The following is a 24109-nucleotide window of genomic DNA, read 5'->3' as shown; positions in this document are numbered from 1 at the left end:
CCATATTCGTTTACAGCCAGGCGGCATTGAAAATATTAGGCTGGCAAGGTCTTAAAGCAGTTCGGAAATGTCGTGCAACACTGATTTCGCTCCCTGGACATAGAAATATAGAAGGGAACGAAATAGCCGATTAGATAGCTAGACCCGGTTGCGAAGGGGGATTGAAGAATACACCACAGCCGTATCTAATGACCTATGGATTAATCGGGACGACTGTACGATTTTAAGACCCTTGTGGCCGAGATTCAATAAGAGTCGTACTGCGGATCTATTGACACTAAACAAATCTGTGTTATAGCACCAATGCTCCATCTATGGCGTATACCAGCAAGCTCGCTCTGCAGAAGTTGTCGAATGAGGACGAAGAGAAATCTACTCACCACTTCTTATGTCAATGCCCAGCTCTCCAGACAAGGCGTCTCGAAGCATTTGGAATCACGCTTTTTCAGTAGCTTGGGGGAGATAGTGGAGGTGAAAATATCGAACCTCCACGGCTTCATCCGTGATATTGATCGTTTGGATTAACCTCGGTTAGAAGGATATGCCTCCTCCCAGCACTCTTAGGGTAAGAACATAGTGGAGCGGCGAGCAAAGAGCATCGAGCAAAGCGTCGATTTCAAACGCATATGTTTCAATGGGAGACCGCATAGTGAAGAGCAAAGCGTACACACACGTTTGTTATTGAAGCTTTGCTCGATGCCAGCTCTTCGCTTTGCTCGCCGCTCCACTATGTTTCGACCCTTAGAGGGCATTCACAATGGGCAAATCTGTCTCCGAGTAGAAGTATGAGTCATTCATACGCGCCTTCGTAACCTAGCTTATCATGCGCTAATTGAATGCTGAGTGGCAATTTGGGAAGCACTACATCCAACCAAGCAATCAACGAAAGTACCAACAAAATTCACTTCACCTATGGTCCAACCTTTAAGTGACAGCTGTCAGATTAAATTGAAGAGAGTAGCCATTGAAACCCATTCATCTTCAACTTGCTTACTCTGTCTTCACATGTTTCATTTCGCTGCTTCCAGTTTTCTGACCGATAATCAAAATATTTTATCTAATCATTTAAACTTACTTAAGTAATATTTTATAAAATTTTTAAAGAAAAGTAAACAAAAGAAGTGATAAACAAGGTGATCTCATGAAAGAGACATGTACCACACATCTTTATATATCTTTTATATATCTTTCAAAAAGATAAGCATGAAAGATAAAATATGAGAGAAAAAGCAAAAATGCGAATACAACAACAGCGATATACACAGATTCATCACCTCAGCGCCTTGTTGGTCTCTCCGTAATTTAGTAGTACCGTGCGTCTTGGCAATGTGACGGACGCGTTGTTGTCACGGGAACAAAGTGCTTTCTTTTTATTTAGGTCGCTCAAATTTTGCGAAAAAGTGATGTGTGTGTGTTATATAAGTTTTAATGAATCAATGAAAATTGCATTTGAAATTTGTGAATTTTATAATTTCTTGTGTAGCTTATTTTATAAATTGTCGAATATTGGTATGTGCCAGTAACTGTTATAAAGAGGTGCAGAAAAATATGAAATTTGGTATTGATCCTCTTAAAGCTTCTACATTTTTGCAATGCTTTCCGTTTCTTCTGACGAAAATATGTACATACACAGTGGTGGAAAAAATTGAACACACCTGAATAAGATTTATTACAATTAATCCATTTCTAGCAGGACCAAAGGCTATGCTCTATCTCAAGCGCTGCTGCCCCTCAAACTTCTGGTTTTGACCAGGGCTTTATGGCTAGACGTGGGCTTGTTTGTGAGGACTTTTGGGAACATTATAGACCCAAAGACATATTATACATCCACCTTTATATCTATGTATCTGACTATAAACCAATAGTATTTTAAAATGTATATTTTTATTTTTAACACAATAAAATTTAATTTAAAAACAGTGAAACAACAAAAGCAATTTGAGTGAAAAAAATTATTTTTTTTTGTCAGTTTCCATATTAAATTCAAAAGAAAAAATCGTTTTTACTTAAATTGCATTCGTGAAACTGGCTATTCAATAAAATTCAAAAAATAAATTTTCTTTTTAATACAACAATATCTAAAAATCCAAAAAATATTAAATTCGAAAAAAAAGACAAAAAAAATATAATAAGCTCCTAAAAATTAAATGATGTTAAAAAAATATTTATTATTTTATCACAACAAAGTCTAAATATATCAAAAGAATTATATTTAAAAGAGAAAAAAGTTAAATATTGTGAACTTATTAAATGAAATCTAAAAAATATTTTTTTTAATAATAAAATCAAAAAAACAAATGAAAATTAAATTAAAAAATCAAAATATATAAAAAGAAAATATAAAATATTGTCCTAAAAATCTACAGAAATTAAAAAAAAAAAACTTATTTTCTTTTTAAGAGTAAAATCTAAAAATTATAAGACAATTAAATTAAGAAAGAAAAGGATAGTATAAAAAAAAAATAAAAATAAATGCCATAAAATAGGTTTCTAAAATAAAATTAAATAAAAAAATACATTTTTCTGTTTAAATACAAAAAAGAAAATATTAAAAAAGAAAAAAACCTGCTGCTAGAGAATTCGAATGCCACGCCACGAAAGTTGGCCTTCAATCTTTTTTTGTACGACTTTCGTGCCACAATCATTTTCTTCCAAAAGACTGAAAATTATGCCCACCACTGTATGTACATATTTCCTTCGTATCGCTCTCATGTGGCAAAAACGCGTGCTCTCTACTAACACTTCCAAAACTCTCGAAAGGTATTTATAAATTGTGTGTATAATTTTTATGAAGCAAAGTCATGGCTCTTCAAATTATTTTATAATGAAGTAAAATATTTATAATCGAAGTACTTTGCAAACATTATCTGATATTTTAAATATTTACCGGCAAATGATATGAAATGACATTATCACCGCTCTATAAGTTGTTATTGTTGTTGATCTCTCAGGTGCTTTATACACATTTTTGAATTCTCGCAATTCGGTCTTAAGGCAAAAGTAAAAAAAAAGCAAAAAATTAAAAAAAAAAAAAATCATATCGCACACGACATTTACGTCAATGCTTTGCTATTTTTTTGTATTTCATATACTCGCATACAACAGTCAATTTGGTTTTCTGTGTTTGTTTAACTCTGTAGGTATGTGCTTTGCTCACGTAGGTCCATCTAAAAAATATTTTGCAAATTCTCAATGTACAAACATTTCATAAAAAAAGCAGTTAAAGTACATTTACTTAAGTTAATGCAAGTTTATTTGCCTTGCTGATAAGCCGTCACTGCTCAACAGAGGAATGTATGTATGTACATATTCGTCATGTGACTCATATTGATCTTCTAAAGGCGTTGTCAATGGGGATCTACTTTTATAAATGCATTTTTTTTAATCCTTTGTTTAAAAAGTCAAGACTGACAGTTTTTACTTTAGCAAAAACAGTTTTTATGCCCCAATGGAAGTCCCCGATATTTAAAATTTTTTTCGTTGTCACTTATGTGTGTACCTTATCTCTTCAGAGCTCCTTACGATGTTCTTGAAAAGTTTATATAAAATTTTTAGTGATAACGTTTATTGAATGTGTTGTGTTCAGTTGTGACTACTCTTCTGATTTGAGCATTGAGTCCAACCCCAGACCAAACACCTACTACTTAAGGTGAGGCTTCATCCGAACCACCCGTCTTTGTTTGGAGCCACTTAAAGACCTGTGTGTGCTACCTTTAGAACACACAGGGTGTGCATGGTTCACATGGCCGCCTACAACTCGCGCAATGGCCCCTAGCTTATTACACGGCCTCACGGAGGTCACTACGGCAACATCAATTTCTCGCCTTCACTCCTCTCCCCAACCTTCATCTTCTCCCAACTCCGTCTCTGACTAAGATATTTCGGAATCCTATAACAATGAAGTCCAAGCTTAGGGCATGATCTGGATGGCGCAACATTCGTGAGTGGAGCTTCCTCAGACACCTCTACTGGTTGTCCTGAATGATGTTTTATGAAAGAACGCTATCTTGCGTTCATAATGAATATTCAAAACCCTGCGAATATTCAGAACTCGCCCGATATTTTTTGAATTAAGCATTTAGTTGTTGTACTGTACTTTGCTTGCATCTGAGATTGTGTGAACTGAGCAGGAGAGCCGGTTTGATGTATCACTTGTATTTTACCCAACCTAGCGCTGCTTTCGGCTATCTATCTCTTTATCTCCCCATCTTGCTATCTGTCCATAAGCGACGACCAGAGGAAGCTTTTCCTTTTACTTTACTTTTCGCGTCCACATAAAATCTATGAAAGATTTAGAGACCTTCTGCCTCGAGATATTTTTTGATCGTAACTGCTGTAGTTGCATGCTTGCCGGAGGTTTTGGTCAGACGTTTAGATAGTTGATTATCCACCGGTAATTTTAGCCTGGCTCATTTGCTTACGGGTTGGGATAACAAAAGGCTCCGTTTTTTTTGTTTTTGTTTTAAATTGGTTTTTCTCTATGAGATTCCTAAATCTCAAAGATTTCGTTGCGTATTCCAAGTCCGAATTTCGAATCTTTTGGCAAATCCTGTCTGCTGTGCTAATGAGGCGATGCTTACACCTTCCCTGTTTTAAGGAAGTCTTCCACCATAAATTTGATTTGCATTCTTTAAATTATAAGGCATTCGTATAGAAATTAGTCAACGTTTTCTTTATTTTCCTCATCATTGCACCTTCTATGGAAATTATCTGGTTAAGTTACAGGCTTGCGGTAATACATATCTAAGGCCAATGATTTAGTCTCGTGTTCGTCAATAGGTGAGATAAAATCTGCATCAGCCCCGATAGTGACCTAGCGTTATTAACCATTTTCGCATTCTTTATCTCTTGAATGCATTTCAAGTTACGCGCTTAAGGCCACTAGCCTAACATTTTTGCTTCCAAGTCCATGGGATTGACATGACATTGAAAAACATTTCAGTTGAATGATCGTTGATAAGCTTTTTTCAGTAAGAATTGGTGGGAAGATAATAAAGATGCTGCCCCAATAACAATATTTTTGAAGGCGTTTGTGAGGGTTGAAGTCTATGTTAATTTATGTACTTTATTGTTCAAATGTGCAATCTCAAACCGTTTAGGAAATTTATGAATTTTTTTGGGCGGAAAAAAATATTTGTGCTTCTCTTGAAGCTTGAATAGCTGGTAGACTTGAAATTGGGGGTTTTGAACCTTTTCCAAATTAAAGGCAATATCTCCCTATCTAATTCCAAAATATTTTAGCGCTATATTGTCATTTCATAAGGTTACAGATACATACGGTCAGCGTCAAAAATATGCATACCCTGACGTTTCGACGATTTTATTTATTTATATTTTCCATACCAAAATTTTCTGAAGTTCTAATAAAAATATAGTTCATTTAACAGCAAAAACAACAAGAATCATTTTTTTTATTTCATACAGAACTCGGAAAAATGCACGAAATTTTCCTAGAAATTTTAAATTTTTCAATTCGCTTTCTTAGAAAAATTTTTAGTATGTAGTTTTGTAGCAAATTTTAGTATAATGAAGTTGAAGACAAGAAATCGAAGACAAGAAATTCTAAGAAATCGAATTGAGAAGATTAAAACTTCGATGGTATTTCTGGCATTTTCCCGAGTTCTGTGTGGAATTAAACAAAAAATTCTTGTTTCTGCTGTTGAATGAACTATAAAAAAATTAGAAAAATTTGGTATGGAAAATATAAATAAATAAAATCGTCAAAACGTCAGGGTATGCATCTATTTAACGCTGACTGTATTTGCAGACACAATCTTTTTAATTATTTTTTAATCTAGACTAAAAGCCAACTAAAATTAAGCACAAATTGATTTATGTACATACATTTATATTTTCTATTTTTTTCCATTTCAGGTAAGTTTTTGGCATGAACTACCTTTACATGCAATATGTGCGCTGCCAAGTTTTATAGTGCATACATATCTATTGGCGCTCTTGCGAATATAGTACCTCATCAGGTAATTATAGTAATTTTCCTAAAAGTATGCAATCAGCTTTTAAAAAAGAGTAGGACACCGCATGCTTTATGTTTGTGTGTAATGAAATAAATAAAAATGAATGGGAAAAATGGAAACAGAGGAAGCAGTGGAAATTCCATTGTTTGACGAAATTCGTAGCGCAAATTTGGTGCCAAAAAATGTTTTGTCTCTGCCTAAAATGTTTCTGTGAAAGCGGCAGAATTTTTAACAAATTTTTTCAACTTTTATTTTCTTGTTAACAAATAATCGACTTGCGGCCCAAAATAAAGCCAAGTATTCACCAGTGTTACGCCTGCGTTGCCTACTTTCAGGCTTTCGGAAGCGCTTTGTATGTATTTGAAGTGGCTTAAACCCTCGTAAAATACCAAGTTTCACATTTAAGTTGCACAAGCCTACGTAGAACATAACAATGGTATATTTTGGCGGCTAAAAGTATGCAATATTTATTTCTTATGCTCTCGCCTAGCGTACGTACATACGCGTGTGTGCATTAAATATTTTTCCACGGAAATTACGCTGCCCGTACAAAGAATTAACAGCTACGGTTGTAGTAAAACAAATTTCTAGTCTTTTCGTATGTATTTAATTTTAAAGTCAACGGCGCACAGTGCATGCCTTCCATATAAAATGCGGGCAAAAATAGAATTATGGATGGATTTTAAAAATAAAACGATAATATGTTTTTAGTGAATTTTCGGGACGCTGAATTCAAAAATGCAATTTGTTATTTTATTACTTTCATATTTTCACTGTAAATGCAGTTTGAAGTTGAACATTTTTATTCTTGTAGCATTTATGTACTTAGGTCGTTCGATTTTCAAAAACGAGGCGTCAATTAAAGATTTTTTTCTTTGAAAAGTGTTGCCACCTGTTAAGAAAATTAATTCAAATTATTTAATAAGTTAAACGAATTATTACAATATGGGTACCAATCGAATTGAAAACGCTTTACGTCTAAACCACACGGAGGAGGGTTGCCACCTGTTAGTAAATAAAATTTAACTTGAATTAAGAAAATTAGGTAATTGAAATGTATCACAACATGGGTGTCAGTCGAAAAAGGTTTGAGAAGGGTTTAGTTTGAAAATATTTTAAAGAGGATGCCACCGGTTTATAAAACCGAATTTATTTATATTACACAAAACTTATTAATATGAACTATTAAAATACTATATGCGTGAAGCGAAAGTATTAAATTAAGAATATACATAAATCAATTATATAAATAGGCAATCATGTTCCCTTTACACCCCTTTTACGGCTAAACTATACTTCTAAGGTATAAACAATTATATATCATTAGAAAGGTATTTTGATGCTGATGTGCAGGCAATTTTTAAAATTTCAAATTAGTTTAAAATAGAGCGAAAAAATCAATTCAAAAGTCACACCAATACCAATACCGTACATGTACATGGTTGGGCCGGAAATAACTCCTAAATGTATGCTTTAATATTGATAGTGAATTAAAGAAACGTGCTAAGCAGCAGTTTAGGAATAAGATGTATGTATGTATGTACATGAATAGATTAGACTCAAACAAGGAAGAAGGTGAAGTTGAGTATGGAGAAGAAGAAAGGGATAAAGCAAAGATTAACAGAAGTACGAGAAACCGAAACATGAAGACAAAGAGGAAGGTAAATTTAAGTTCTTAATAGTCTACATATGTAATCGCAAAGATGTGGGTGAATATGTAGATGGAGAAAAGATCGAAGATAAAGATCTGGTTAAAAGTCAAGGAAATGATAAATATAAAAATTAAAAGATAAAGATATAAAAAATAATATCTATAGATAAAGGTAGAGACAAAGACAGAAAAAGAAAGAGATACAATTGAAGAATGACATGTTAAGTTGTTTTATGTTATGTTATGTTTTGTTATGTTGTGTTATGTAACGTTATGTTTTGCTATGTTACGTAATGTTAAGTTATGTTATGTTATTTTATGTTATGTTATGTTATCTTATGTTATGTCATGTTATGTTATGTTATCTTATGTTATGTTAAGTTATATTATGTTGTGTTGAGTTGTGTTATGTGGTGTTGTAATGTTATTTTATGTTATATTCTGCTATGGTGTGAAACGCATTTCACCTCAATTCAGCTCAATTAACTCAACTCGGCTCAGCTCAGCCCACCTCAGCTCCCCTTAATTTAAAAGGTTGAATTTCAACCGCTGGGCGAACACTAGTATATATAAATATGTATAAATAAAACTTAAACAAAAAAATAATAATAAAAAGTGCACAAAAATAGCATTTTTTTCTTTTCTCTTTTGAAAGCTAAAAGGCAGCACTTTAAAATAAAAATAAATAAAACTTTTGTAGTACCGTTAATTTCATCATGACACCATGATCGGAACTAAACCAAATTAGTATGGGACCAATCTTGACGTACCACCTTTCCATAAAAAAGGTATAATCGATACTGGTTCACGTGGTCCAAGGTTAACCGGGAGCGTACATACAAAAAAAAAAAAAAAAAACCTTCGATGAATTCGGATAGAAAACAAATTTTGTTTTTGCCGAACCTTTTTTCATCTTTTTACTAGTATTTGATTCTTACTGGGAGGGCCAGTTACTGTCGAAATTCAACCGTTTTTCTATTTTTTTAAGAGCTCTGGAGAGGTTTTCTATCTTAGCACTTAACTTAAAAGGTACAAAATTACTTACCGGAAAATGTTCTGCTTTGCAACTAATAAAACGTGACTACAGGCTTTTATATCTTTGGAGGACTTTGGCAGGACTTGGAATTGACCCGATACATTCCAGTTTCTCGATAAATTCCGACAATTTGATACATATCGATTATTCTATAAAATTAATACTAAAAGCCGATAGCTCCACACAAAAAGATAGTTCGACTAATTTCGATAACTGGCTCGATAAATTTCCATAACTCAAAAATGCATATATCTCGATATAAGTCGATAGCTCGATAAACTTTGGATTGACAAATTGCACTCTGGTAACGCGATAAAATTCGATAAGCTGTGATAATTCGATAAACGTATAAACCTTGAAATTTCTATAACTCGGTATATTTTGAAAATTCCAAATACTTCGATTCCATAAATCGACGAATTTCAGTAAATCAATAAGTATCGATAACTCTATAAGTTGAAAGAACTCGATGCATTACGATAACTAGATAAATTTCGTTAACTCTATAAATAATGATAATTCAATAAATATCGGTACCTTTCATTAGCTTGACAAATTTCGATAGTCCTATACATTTTTTCAGCTCGATAACTATCCGTAAATTTCGACAACTATGTTTCTGCGATAACTAAATAAACATACATAACTCGATAAATTTCAATAACTATAACCTTTGATGATTCGATAAATTTCGGTAACTTGATAACTTTCGATAACTTAACTTTTTATGACTGAATTTATTTCGATTCGTATCGAAAAATTTCAATAAATTTTACGTTTCAGTGGCCTCTACGCACAAATACTAAGGAAAGGGCTATGAGAAGTTCTGTAGGATCGCCAAATGAACGGTGCCAAAATTTATGTTAGCGTAGTTAAACTTATTTACACATTTCTCTACTACATACAATATGGAAATATAGAAACGTCAAACCATTATCTGATTTCAAAAATTTTTTTTTGAGATATTTTTCCGTGAAGAGCCCACTACGTCCGCCTGGCATATGCTCTGAATAAAATGCTTAATATTAAATTTGTTCATTTTAGCGGCTTCCTGGCGGTACATAAAATTAATTTTTTTTTGTTTTTGTCCACTAGGCAGCACTGTCCGACGCGTTGCATGATGGGTAAAAGCAATCATGAAAAAATAATAATATACCTTAAGCTTTATAAACGGCTAAAAATAGTAGCCTAGTGGATGGAGGCCAATATTGTCGTTGTTGGAAAAGTCGTTTTAGGGCCCCAAATGTAAATTTTGCAATTTTCATATGAACAGCAGACTGTTGTTAAATATACATATATATACTTTTATAAATATATATGTATTTTGACTACTATAGCAGGCAACTTGGCCAACGACCAAACCAACAGCTATACAGTCCATGCTTACTTATGTGCAATAGTCCTTTTGCTTTGCACATGCTTCTGCCCTCTTGCGCATTTACATTTACCTTTGTATACTTTTTCAGGTTTCCCCTTAACTTTAAATTGTTCAAGCGTTAAGAAGCCGGCAATTTTTAATAAAGATTTACATTTTTATTTGCTTTTATTACTTCCACTCCAATCTTCCTCGAATTCGCCATCGCCATCGTCATTTTACATATTTTTGCAAATGGCGGCAGTAGGCGGTTTTAAGCGCCTTAGTTTTGGCCATGCGCGCAAAGAAAGTGAAAATGCAATATGTAAAAGTAATAACCCAAAGTGAATGTTATTTTTTCGCTTATTTATTGCACTGCAATGCGAAATTGCCACAAAAAGTCTCATAAATACACACAAAGCGCCGACAGTCTGCTTCAGTTTTACTAAAAGCACTTTATATATACACAAATATAATTTCTTTCTTTTTGGTCGATTTGGTGAAAATTTCGATAGATAAATGCATACAAGAAACCAGAATCTTATATTAAAAAATAAAAATAAAATTACGCGATAAAAATAGTAAAACTCTGCAGTAGCCTTAGAACTGTCAACATTCCTTTCGAAAAACCCTTACCTTTTTAATTTTCGCAAGGGTCAACGTCAATGGTAATTTTAAGGATTTTGCGAAGGCCCTGCCTGGGACAGGTTCTGCAGACAGTTATGTCCAAACGCTCCCAAAGCAGTCTTCCTGTTCCTATTTGAATCCAAATTTGTTGTACAGATTTATGCGTTTTCCTCTAGCTTTTTGACGTTTCGTGAGATTATACCTGAGTTTCCCGATCAGTCAGTTTTGCTATTCTGCAGCCCGTCGTCACACTCGATTTTCGAATGCCAGGAAATTAGATCTACCCAGTGGTGGTTCAGAAGCTATCCAATAGGTTTCTGCACTCCCTACCCACCCTTTTATCTGGCTGTAAATGACGAAGAGAAACGACTGGTGTGCTGTTTTGGAGTCGGCCAGTATCGCTTAGGCGGTCACCAAGTCAATAAAGTAGAATAAAAAATGACGTCATGAAAAAGGTAGTCATGCTATTTGCGACGATGGAGACGCGTTAGTTTTGAGGGGGCACCATGACTTTCTCCTACTCCAACTAAAAGCTGCATCTTGCCTCTCAGAAAAGCTTGGTTTCATCAATTCCCCATCCGACTGCTGAACTGTGTCTTGATTCCCAGATGCGTTTAACGAAATCGCTTAATAGCTCCTGATAGTTGTGTTGCTATGTGCCTTCCTAGTCAGTACCGTTCGATGGCTGCTACTATTCTAAATACTTCCATTCATGATCAATTCAACGCTTACGAGATTTCGCCCTGTTATAGTTAGGCCATAGTTTCCTAGATATATTATTGTATATCTGATCAGCTGTTTCTAGCCGGTCCAAGGAAATGCAGATTAACTATTCTTTGCATTAACCCAAGAGGGAATCTTTTATTCATTCCGTCCATAGACCCCGTTTTCTAAATCTAGGCTGCAGATAGTATCATGGGAAAATCTCTGCACTGATTAAGGCAGCGTGTAAATTTACACATTGTTATAGACTGTCGCCGGAACATGTACAAGAAAAAAAAAATAAATGAAAAACGACGTCATAAATTAGTTCTTCTGCTGAAACTCGGCGAAGGTCCAGACTCGTCCAAGTTTTAGAAAAAAGTAAGACTATTCTTTCGATGTGGTGAATATGTACAACTATTTAGGTTTTCTTGGACTAAGTTTGGCGAACCCAATGACCAAATTTTTTAGCTAGGATAACCTTAATAGAAGGCCTTTAAAAATGTGTTAAATTTTGCTAAATTTAAAAGCAAAAAGATTTATTGCAGCAAGACGTCAGACTGCGTCAACGATTTGCCTGCAAAGTTCAGATTACCCTATGAAGACGTCTTAACCGACTCCAATCCGGACCAACATTTATATGTGATATCTTCGACTTTAGAAGCATCGATTTTGAAAATTAAAAAAAAAATAAATAATGAGTAATTTAAATTTTTTTGAGTCCATAGAGGCCGTTGACCCCTTTGCGACACGCCTTAACCGTCTCCAATCAGAACCAAAATTGCTATGTGATATCTGTGACCGTGGTATTACCAATTGAGGGGGGGAGACTGAGAAAATCTTTCATTTGATTTTAAGGACCAGCCTAATGTACGTACATACATATTTCAAGATTCCCTTCCAACTTTTTTAATTGTGTTTTTATTCCACAAAAAAGTTATAAGATTAGAACACTCAAGGGCTGTGCTTTGAAATCTATTGCATACATTACTTAGTATAAGTAATTTCAATATGATTTTTAAATTGAAAAAATTGTGAAATCTTTCACATATGAACATATGTATGTATGTAAAATTTTCTGAACTTAAATGTACTTTCTTGGAAAAGTGCACAATTAAGCGGAGTAGCAATAACTAGAAAAATGTATTCACAACAGAGATAAAATTTATAAATTGTGTAAGTACATTAGTACACAACAAAGTATGTATGTATGTATGTATGTATGTGTGTATGTAGTAAATGAAACACAAAAGCAGATTAAAAGATAATGAAAAATTTGCATTCATTAAAAATAAATGCCACCTTCATAAAATAAAAACAAAAATTTGGCACCTAATAAACGAAGCGTAGCAGACGTGGAGGGGAGGCATAGAGCAATACTTCGCTTATGAGAGGAGTGGGTGTCAACAGGAACAAATATGCCGAATGTAAATTTAAAAGTCATAACAACTAGCGGCAAAAGACAACCAAAACAATTATAATACATAAGGCTATTCATAAAATACGAAAAATAAAAATGCAACTGCAAAGTACAAAATTAATATGTATGTACAAACATATGTACATACAAACGTACCATGTATTAGACAGGGAAATATTTATGCAAATAAGCTGTGTGACGGAAGTCAAGGCTCATTGCTGTAGTTGGCTTGTGAAATTTTTTAATTTTTTTTTTCAAACTGCTGCAATTATAAAAATAAACAGAAAGCCAAAAGCATGAGTTTGTATGTACTCTTGTATGTATTGCTTGTGCGCCACGCCCGTTATTACATGCAACAAGACTTTTATTGACAGCGTGGTAAAAATAAAGTATATCTGAGTATATATGTAGGTATGTAAGTACATAACTAAAAACAAAAGAAAATATCTGCTTTAAACAAAATGCAATGAGTGGAATATAAAATTATTGTACTGTAGAAAAATATCGTGCATGTCTGTTGGTATGTAGTTGATAGACTTGAAAACTACTGAACCTATTGAACTGAAAAAATAATTACATATGGGTGTTTCCATCGGAAGGTCCACCACGACAAAAAAAAAAATAAAAATCGTAAATCTAACGTATTTACGGGCCGATTTGTCTGCTTTTTAAAATATATACTGGATATGTAAGTAAAATCATGTTTGCGTAAAATGGTCTTCCTAGGTGGCGCCAAGGTTGAGATATTTCGAAAAACCGTATTTATGGTCCGATTTGGTTCGAATTTGGCGTATGTAGTTGAAACATAATAACTCATAGATTTCCTAAAAATTCACCTTGAATTGGCGCTGAAGTCAAAATATGAAGTATATTCTACATAAAATACATGTTAAAAATTCATTTAAAAGCAATATTAACAAAAATATAACGATGGAAATTTATGTCACGTAAAGCTACTTTTCGCTAGATCCGCAATATCTCAAAATACCCCTTTTACCGTCTGTTCTAATCAAATCAATGAATAATTAAAAAAAAAATGAAAATTAAAAAGGAATGCACAATTAAAACTAAATCATAATTAACAACAATTTAAAAACAATTCAATAATTTTAAAAATTTAAAAATTAAACAATAGAAAGTTGTAAAAATAAATTAATTTAAAAATAAATGAAGATAAGTAATGGAAATTTAATTAAAAAGGTATGCAATACGAGATAAAATTAAACGAATATACAAAATTAAATGAAATAAATTTATATTAAAATAAATAAAAAAAGAGAAGTTTAAAGAGAAAATCTAACAAGTAATTTTTAGCAAAAACAAGTAATTTTTAGCAAAAAAAAAAACCACTTCAACTCCCATATAAAAAAAAAATATATATATATATATATATCTCATGATCCACTGATCGGATCTTAACCAGATTAGTATGAGAGACACTACCTTTCCGATGCAAAAAGAATTATCGAAATCGGTTGACGTGGTCCAAAGTTATGCGGTAACATACATAAAAAAAAAACAAAAGATTCCGACGAACTGATAACCTCCTCCTTTTTTGGAAGTCGGTTAAAAATAAAATAAATCGAAATGAAAAAATATAAAATTAACTAAAAGATCAAAAAGTAAATAAAATGAAATTAGACGATTTTAAAAAATTAGGTTAAGATAATAGATAATAAAAAATATAAGAAAATAAAAGTATAACAAAATACAAAAAAAAAATATTTAACATAATATAAAATAAAAAAAACAACTAAAAGTTAAAATAAAAAATATAACACAATACAAAGAAGTAAGAAAGTCTAAGTTCGTGCAGGGCCGAACATTAAATACCCGGCGCAAGTATTAAATATATCGTCGTTTAAAGTGCAAAACCGCGTATCAACAAAATGCAAAACCGCTTATGTGAAGTTGTAGAAATTATTTTCTAGAGCGTAAAAACACTCATATTTCAAAATGGTTCTCTTTTTTATAAAGCAGTCGCATTTCTGGCAGCCAATGTCAGTTACGCGGTTTTGCAGAATGACGATACGCGGTTTTGTACTTTAAACGACGATATGTTTTTTCACCTTTTTGAAACCTACCGCTAGATGGTAAGCCCCGGGGTGTATCAATTTTGAGTAAATTAGCGTCCTTAAATTTCGTAATATTGAAGTTTCAAGCATTTCTGAAATTTTCCGTTATATGAAAAGCGGCCGTAATTTTAGTCCGATTTCAATAATTTTCAACTTTTCGCTTTTATGTGGCAAGCACAATAACCATACCGAGTTTGGTACAAATTGGTATAACGGTTACCGAGATACATATATGTGATCATAAGTGGGCGGTGCCACGCCCATTTTCCAAAATTTCATCATAAACGTATTTCCTGGTAAAAAATTGTTGCAACCATCAATTTTGAATAACTTAGCTTTAATATTTACTGATTTATCGACGATTTTTTATTTCTCTAAATTACCGTTATATGGGATGTGGGCGTGATTCTTGTCCGATTTAAAAAAAATTTCGGTCATTTGGTACATTGTACCAAGGCCAATAACTGTGCCAAGTTTGGAAGAAATTGGTGCAGCGGTTACCAAGATATAAACATGTAACCATAAGTGGGCGTGGCTACGCCCATTTTCCAAAAATTTATAATATTCTTATTTTTCGTCTGAAAATTATTGTAAATATCAATTTTGAGTGAATTATCGTCAGTAGTTACTAAAATATCACTGTAATTCTTATTTCTGGAAATTACCGTTATTTGGGAAGTGGGCGTGGTTGCAGTCCGATTTCGCCCATTTTCAATACCAACCTACCTTGGATAAATGGAAACCTACATACCAAATTTCGTTGAGATATCTCAATTTTTGCTCGAGTTATCGTGTACACGGACGGACAGACAGACAGACATGGCTTAATCGACTTCTCTATTCATTCTGAGCATTTATGTATACATTTGTCTATATCTATCTCGATTCGTTTTGGCTGTTACAAACAACCGTTATGTGAACAAAATTAATATACCCTTGTGCACAACTGCGCTCGGGTATAAAAAGATATACATAAACAAAATAAAAATTTAAAAAATGTATAACAATAAAAATAAAGTATTTAAGTTAAAAAGTTAAGCCAAACTAAATAAATCAAACAAGAAATAAAAAATAAGCAATTATTTGAATACAAAGAAAGGAAATAAAATTAATAAGATTAAAAAAATAAAAACAATAAAATTATAAAAAAAAATAAAAATGAACATTAAATAAAAAAAAATAAAAAAATATAAAAAATAACCAAGAAACTAAAAAATATAAAAAAGAGCGAAAAATAAAAATCTAAAAAAAATAGGAATAGAAACGTAAATAATAAATAAAAAATAAGTCAAAACAAAGAAGAAACAAAAAATAAGCCACAAATGATAAACTTAACCATAAAAGGTAACTGAAAGAAACGAAAAAGATAAAATAAAAAAATAAACCAAAACAAATAATAGAAATAAAAAGTAAAACAAAAAGCTATGAAAAGTTAAAAAGTTGTAAAAATTAATAAAAGGTTTAAGAAATACATACACACATATGTATGTAGTAAAATTAAAAGATAATAAAAATAATTACAATATTATAAAGTAGATATTGCCTTATAACCTAACAAAATCCGAAAAAATCCCCAACAATCTACTCGTTATTCGACGTCCCACTTTAATCATGTTAACTTTGCGCTTTCCATTACATTTTTTTTAAATAATCCTTAACACCTACACACTTATCGACTATGCACTCAAGGTTGGCGCGTTCCTCCACAAATCAGCTTTTTTGCTGGCACTCGACACACCTACACGCATTTCCAGAAAATCATTGATTTCATTTGACGCCAGAAGAAGTACCGCCAACAACAAATGAAACACAAATAAAATCTGAAGTGCTAAGAAGCCAAACGTTTGTGGGGGAGGAAACAAATATAATAATAGCTTGTGCAAAGAGCAATTAGCTGTTTATTGAAATGTTTTGGTTTGTGTAGAGCCTTCTGTGACTGTGACGCGCAATATATGTATGAATGTGCACTACAATGTATTGGACGTAGGTAGGTGGCGTATACGTAATGCATGTGATGATGCGCATTGCTTAGCAACCAGGATGCAGCTGCGTGTTGAGTGGACAAGGGAAAGTTTTCTATGAAATTTTTTCCCCTACATATGTATTCATTCTGCAATTTGCAGGAGACAGAAAAAAAAGTTCTCATATCTATATTATATACATTCTTGTGTATTCATATCTATAGTGTGCAGTCCAGTCTGCGCCACTCTCGCCTACTCACAGCTAACACTTGACGATGGCTTTGGGAGGGTAGCCAATCTGGCGGCCGTTTTCCTTCCTACTTCCTACATATACCTACTTATACATACAATGTCATATGTACACACATACTTATGTATGTACATTAGACCGTACCATCTTACAAGCAAACAAAAAAGTTTCGCCGTACACTCCTGAGTCTAAAGTATTTTGGCAAGGCAATTTCGAAAAATTTGTTTATACCTGCATTGGACAATGGAAATTTTTCGTAAATTGCTTCTACTAGTACAATCAAAATCGTTCCGTAATTTAAATATATTTCTCTTTTTTAAACAATAAAAAACGGGGAAAAATAATAACTTTCAAAAAAATTAATCGAGCTAAAAAATGTTTCTTTTTGAAACTAAATCTATGAATCAAAAGGAAGAAGAAGTAATAAAAAGAGAAAAAGTAAAGAAAAGAAAGATGCAAAACAAGTTTTCAAAAATGTATGAAACTAAAAAATATTTTTATTAAAAAAAAAAATAAAAACAAATATTATAAGATAATTAAAGTAAAAAAAAAACAACTTAGTTAAATAAGAGAAAAATTAAATCAAAAACAAAAAAAAATAATAATTATATAAAAAAAGAAATAAAAATAACTAAAAAGGTAATAATTTAATTAAAAAACAAAATTATAAATTAAAGAAAAAAATAATGATGGTAGAGCAAAGAAAAAAAAATTAAATAAGATCCTTAAAGTTAATGACATTAAAAAATATTTAAAAATAGTAAAAGAAAACAGAGAAAATTATAAAATGAAAAAAATACATAATACGTACAATAAGTTTCTAAAAATTATTTTAAATTAGAAATTTATATTTTGCTTTTTAAAAACAAGACTAAAAAAAATTATTAAAAAATAAACAAAAATAAATTTCAATAAAAAAATGAAAAAATTATTCAAAAAAGTAATAAATTAAAATAAACTTAAAAATATATATTTTTCTGTTGGTTTTGGTTGATTTTTCCGACAGGGTGGTAAGATGATTTATTTTGGAAACCAAACTTGAGAAGGGATGTCGGAAATTCATTCCAAAATAAATCATATATATTTTTCTTCTTAAAGCCATAAAATCTAAAAATTAAAGGAAAAAAAATTCAAAAAGAAAAAATCCATCTGCCCGAGGATTTGAATCTCGGGGTCTGTCGAATGGCTCGCCAGTACTTTGCTCACTCGGCCATTGAGACTATTGAAGTAGCGCGAGCAGGATGATATACATATATCTCCATTTGAAATATGCTGAAGTACTTTCTTTCAATAGAGCTTTTCACCATGGAAGTTGGCAGGGTGGCTTTTTTGCAAAACTTTCATGCCAGAACAAACAAAATCTTTCAAACTAGCTTGCCTACTATCTTAACCAGAGTTGCTCTTACTTTAAGATCTGACTGTAAATGCCGAAGAAGTCGCGGCAAAAAAAGTTCGAAATTATCTTGCAAACGTATTTTAGACTTAACGAACTTTCTTTCTGGCACACTCTAATATACGTGTTGTTTGCATGCGGCTCATCTATCGACAATCTTCCTACCTCTCCTTCTCTCTCTCTCCAACAAACTTCTATCGCCTATGTTTTAATTTTTCTTGGCTTCTTTTAATTTTCCACCTGCCTAACTGCAATGCAATTTCAATTTTAATTTAAATCATCTGGCTAAACCCTACTCTCTTCTCGGGGTCTGTCGATTAACACTCGAATGTGTTAAAACGATTTACGGTTAAGTGTTAATGCTGTGCCATCAATTGAGCTGTTGCAAGCACGCTCCCCACATTAACCTTGAATCACATATTGCGCTGCTGGGGTTAAGTTTTTGCTGTTTTTTTTTTTTTAACTGTGTGTGAGTTTATTCTAGCATAGACGACCAAGCCAACGCTCAGCGACGCTTGTGTAATGAGCTGAAATCGATTTGCTGTGTTTATCATATTATGTATGTATGTATGTATGTATAGATATATACTTTACGCCTGCTTGTTTTTAAAGCGAAACTTGGTAGGAGAGCGTGTCTTATAATTGTGCGAAAAAGTCAATTGTTTGAAAATTCATTATGGCAAAGTTTGATATTAAAAATTGAGCTTTAAAGCTGTAAGTAATTTTTTCAGCGGCATGCCTCACTATAGTTCCTGAACGGAAAAAATACAAAAATATGAAAACCTAATGGTGCAAAATTAAAATTTTTTGTGATATAACCTATTATCTCGAGAACGAGAACAGATAGTGAAATAAAGAAACAAATACCTTGACTCTTAAAACGACCTTAAAAAATATAAAGTTTTAATTTATTTACGCAATGAACGTAAAAAAAATCAACACATATTTTTGCTGTTGTTGCATCAACGAAGCCCTCTGCCTGGTCGCAGGAACCGAAAAACAAGTTTTAAATCTTTTTTTAAATTTAATTAGATGCTGTTGAAAAATTACATTGTGCTTGAACCGACTTTCAAAAGTAATTTTTTAAAATTTTTGTCAGCTTATGAAAAAGAAAACAATTCGGGGTAATTTCTTCAGGTTTGGAAACAGGAAGTAGTTGAAAGGGTGTAAATCTGGACAAATATATTGAGCTTGCAGGTGGCGAGCGGCACGAAAAACCTCTTACAAGACGACGAAAGTGGAAGGGAAGTGCTCCTCCTTGCTAGAAAATTGTCTTAAAAATTCTGAATAAAAGGTTTGAAAGGTTTTTATGAAAATTTTTTCAAGTTTGATTAATTTTATGAAATCTCTGCGAACTTTGAAATTTTTATTTACGTGGTTTCTTTTATATATAGATTAAATTATATTTTAAATGAAAATCACCAAAGATAAATAAATGAAGTTGCGAACATAGCTTGATAGCGAGGTAACAAATTCACTGCATACACGTGGGTGTGTGTGTGTGTGAAAAATCGCATATTACATCTTGGAGACAATAAGACAATGAACTAGTGTAATTACATATATAGTCTGCCGATTTCTGCTGCTGAGAGGAGTGACAGCAGAGAAATGCGCAGACAATGCGCGTCACAAAAGGAGGATTAATTACTTATACAATCAATCTATCAAAAATTAGAGAATAAATAATGATATTCCTTATATAAAATACAAATAAGTAATTACGCAGAAAAGATGCCCTGCAGTGCAGGTATGTCTAGGACGTAAAATAAAGGTTAAATTTATGATTGCAAAAAAAAAATAAACAATTTGCCATATCAGTTATGCACTCAGTGATTTGCTAGTGCCTAACGGGCTAACATGCTCAAATCGCCCTTGACTTTTAAATGACCCAATGTTTTATCATTGTCTTCATAAATAGCTTATGTAAGTAAACTCCTTGATACTTTTCTGTCTTGATTTTGATATCATTTGGCTGCTATCGCGCCGTAAAGTTTCAATTTTATTAAACGACATTTGTAAACAAATATTATTTCGTATCTACATAAATATGAACAGATTGCATAGCTAACTTATTAACCCATTTACGCCCAAACAAAAACGGTTGGAATTTTATTGTATCAAATTTTATTTACGTGATCATAAAAGCCATTTTAAACAAACTAAGGAATTAAAGTTAACGTAAAAACCTCAAAAGTTAACTTTTGGGAGTGTACTTTTTTTAGTACAGCGGACACTTATGTGTGTTAAAATATTTTTTTTTTAAATATTGCTTGACATGCATAACGTTTTTTTGCATCCTGTACATTGCCATATTATAACCTCATGACACCAAACACAGTTTAGCTGCTTAGGCAACTAGCCTGGGTTATGTCCGTTATGCCTTGGGTTTGGATCTGCTACAATAGAACCGGATGGGTAGCTTTATTCGAACAATGTTTTTTCTAATAGCTAATTGGTCGAAAAGAATCTTCGCTCGACAAAACATGTCGACTCCACCGGTTCGATATACTCATATCAAGCATGTACGTGGAGATTCATAACCCACCACCATTTCTTACTACGAATATAAACACCTCACATGTTTGATAACAGCGATTTCGCAACTCTATAGCCAAAATGATCCCATGAGCTTTCAATGATTTTTCCACAATATTTATATGTCAAAGACTTAGTAATAACTTTCATAACTTGCTATAACCCAGTTTTAGCAGCAAAATATAATCGAGGAAAATATTTCCAGAAAATTGCTTCAGAAACTACCTAACGTTTTTGACAAAAACTCCGAATCATCATGTCACACACGGGAGAGATTTTTAACATTTTATCGTTATACGTAATTGCAAGAGTTTTTTCAACTACGAATAAGCTTCTCTTTTCCACTAACTCACTTTTTTCTCTCACAGTAAAGTACTGCTAACATAAATCTCCACAAAAAATTTCCGTATCCTTCCTCAAATACCTCTAGAGAATAGGTGTCCAAAACTTCGAAATATCGGTACGGTTGTTCTCAAGCTTTCGAACAGAAAAAAACGGCTTTCAAAAAAATGTTATATATTAGTATAGATGTGCCCGTTGTACTAAAAAAACGACAGCTAAAGAAATAGCTGAAATCCATCAAATAACAAACCCTTATACTCACTGTTAATAATTTGATTAAATTACTCTTTTTCCACTTTATATTAGCAGATATTTTAGGGAAAAGTGCAATAATTCAAAAAAATAATAAAAAATCACAGCTTTTCATGTGGACCACTTCTAATGTGAAAAGTCGATTTGTAAGTGTCCAAATCCGGTATCCCGAGATATACCTATTTATCTTCTATTCTATCTGAAGTGAAACTAATACCAGTAGATGCAAACTTATTAAAGCAATTTGATTTTAATAATAATAGTAAACTTTTAGACGTGGGTTCAAATGGTGTCGTTTATATAGTACAGAGAGCGCAAATGGGTTAAATTACATAAATTCAATGAATGCGATGGGTGGCAACACTGTAAAAAGAACACGTTAAGCTTAAAGCTTTGTTGAACAGCTTTGATCCCACACACACATTTTTTCAGAACCTATTTTGTGTTCAAAAGGCAGATAAATTTAAAACCTTCTTGGGGAAAACGGCGATTCGAGTGATATCGACGTAGTAACTTTTCATACTTAACATTTCTAACTTAACACATTCTTCTGGAAATCTTAATACGTCTGGAAAATGTGGCATTTCTCTTTTAAAGTTCTTCCGGATTAAAATGTTTTTGAACATCTTTGTCTGATACACATTTTATAGTATTTTACTTAACTTACACTTTTATTTAGATTTTTATTAAAAATAGACGGCAGCCCTGACATAGTGAAATTTTTAATTAACCGACTTCCAAAAAATGGAGGAGGTTATCAGTTTGTCGGAATATTTTTTTTTTTTAATTTTCTTTTTATGTATGTTACCGCATAACTTTAGACCACATCGCATCGGAGGGGTAGTGTCTCAGAGGTGGTCCCATACAAATCTGGTTTAGATCCGATCATTGGATCATGAAAAATTTAACGGTACTCGTAAATTTCTATATATGAGAATTGAAGTCGGTTTTGTTTTTTGCTTAAAAATTACTGGTATATGATTAGTTTGTAGTTCTCGATTTTATCCTTGGTTTTGTTTGGTGTTTATGCATCTGTAGCTGCATCACTGACATTAGCATTGTCTTTATCTTGGTCCAAGTCTCCGTCACGCTCTCTTTTCATTGCTCATTCGCCGTGGCGTTGAAACGTTTAACGCAAACTTCTCCGACGTCGCCTAAGAAGTTTCACTTCAAAGCTCCTTTCTTGTAATATCAATGCGGAATTTAGTTTTCTATTGATTCTCTAATTCTCACGGAGAGTATGAAGGCCCTTGACCACCTAATTTTTGTACTTAGCCAAAAAAAAATATTTTGGCCTCCCTGGGGAAGTATTTGTAAGAAATCGTAGCCGTAATTAGTTTTACTCTCAGTTGGATGCATCGACTGAACAGACGGAGTTCATATTAAGAAGCAAGCTCATTTAAAGAAGCAAACATCTCAACCGGTGCATACTCGTACTTTTAATTTAAATATAGATAGTGTTGGCATTGTGGTCATATTGAGGGTAGCCTCAGTACATATGTATCTAATAACTATTTTATAAGCATGTTGAGAATTACATGTGTGTGATAAGGATAAAAGAAATAACTAACTCCCAGCTCAACTTGCTCCACCACGTGTCATACACTTAATTTGTTTCTTATTTTAAAATCCCCTCTGGCAGTTGAGTGCCCTAATATATTACTTTCTAAAGAATAATTAAATTTTTCCCTATTAAATTCAGAAGCACACCGGCTCTAAAAGCACACACAACTTTATCACAAAACTTACAAAACAGCTGACCTTCAACCTACCCATAGAGAAAATGTATTCCATTTTAAACGTCCATATTATGGTTTAAGATTCCAGCCGTAGCCTAAAAGTATGCATTGTAAGTCAAATGCACCACCCTCCCAACGTCGCACAAACTTCTTTGCACACTGTGCACACGCCAAAAAAAATATATTACTACAGCTTCACCAATGGCGGCAACAAAGAGGCACGTGCACCAATACAGTGGCAAAAATTAGCGCGCGTGTATGCGCCCAATGCAACCCTACACTCAGCCAACATACAATTTATTGTTGCATAAAATTCTGACTACTCTTCTGCCAATTGCTCTGCTCTGCTATCAGCTGCAATTTTCGTTGCATTTCACAATTTGCAGCCACCACATGGCTGTTGCTTTTAAGGCGTATGTGTGAGTGTGTGTGTAATATATGTGGGTCGTTCGCTTACCCGTTTGCGTTGGCTTTGTGTTGGGTTTTTCGCCTTAAAAGGGCACAAAATTCCTGCGTTCTACTCCAGTTCGAATATTCTTTTGTGTTGGTTTGCTACGCCCCAGCACTGTTGCATATGCAACATCCATATTTTTCCCCTCTTTTTTAACTGTGTATGTGTGTGTGTGTCCGTGTTTCTATGCCTGTGTGAAAAATCAATATTTTGGAGCATACTTTGTGGCGTCAAGAGTTGTTAGCAGCGTCGCTACGTCGCTGCCGCTGCACCATTCATAGCGACTATGTAGAAGGCTGTAGAGGTACAGTGAGCGTCAAAAATAAGTTTTTTTGACAATTTTATT

General features: G+C 32.9%; 1 protein-coding gene across 3 annotated transcripts in view; it reads left to right on the top strand.

The window, feature by feature from the left end:
- LOC118735715 (protein tyrosine phosphatase type IVA 1) overlaps positions 1 to 24109 on the top strand; it is a 140870-nt gene that overhangs the window by 28198 nt on the left and 88563 nt on the right. Inside the window, exon 1 of one of the 3 annotated variants that reach the window (XM_036465637.1) lies at positions 5893 to 5978. The exons of the other annotated variants lie outside the window; for them this stretch is intronic. The gene's annotated coding sequence lies outside the window, so the exon portion shown is untranslated. Of the gene's footprint in view, positions 1 to 5892; positions 5979 to 24109 lie in introns of those variants that run through there. 3 annotated transcript variants of the gene reach the window in all.

The sequence above is a fragment of the Rhagoletis pomonella genome, unplaced genomic scaffold (assembly GCF_013731165.1).
Source record: "Rhagoletis pomonella isolate Grant_MI unplaced genomic scaffold, Rhpom_1.0 Rhpom_scaffold_00003, whole genome shotgun sequence".
NCBI lineage: Eukaryota > Metazoa > Arthropoda > Insecta > Diptera > Tephritidae > Rhagoletis > Rhagoletis pomonella.
Note: the sequence above shows the minus strand (reverse complement) of the source record. Positions and strands in the feature narration are given on the sequence as shown.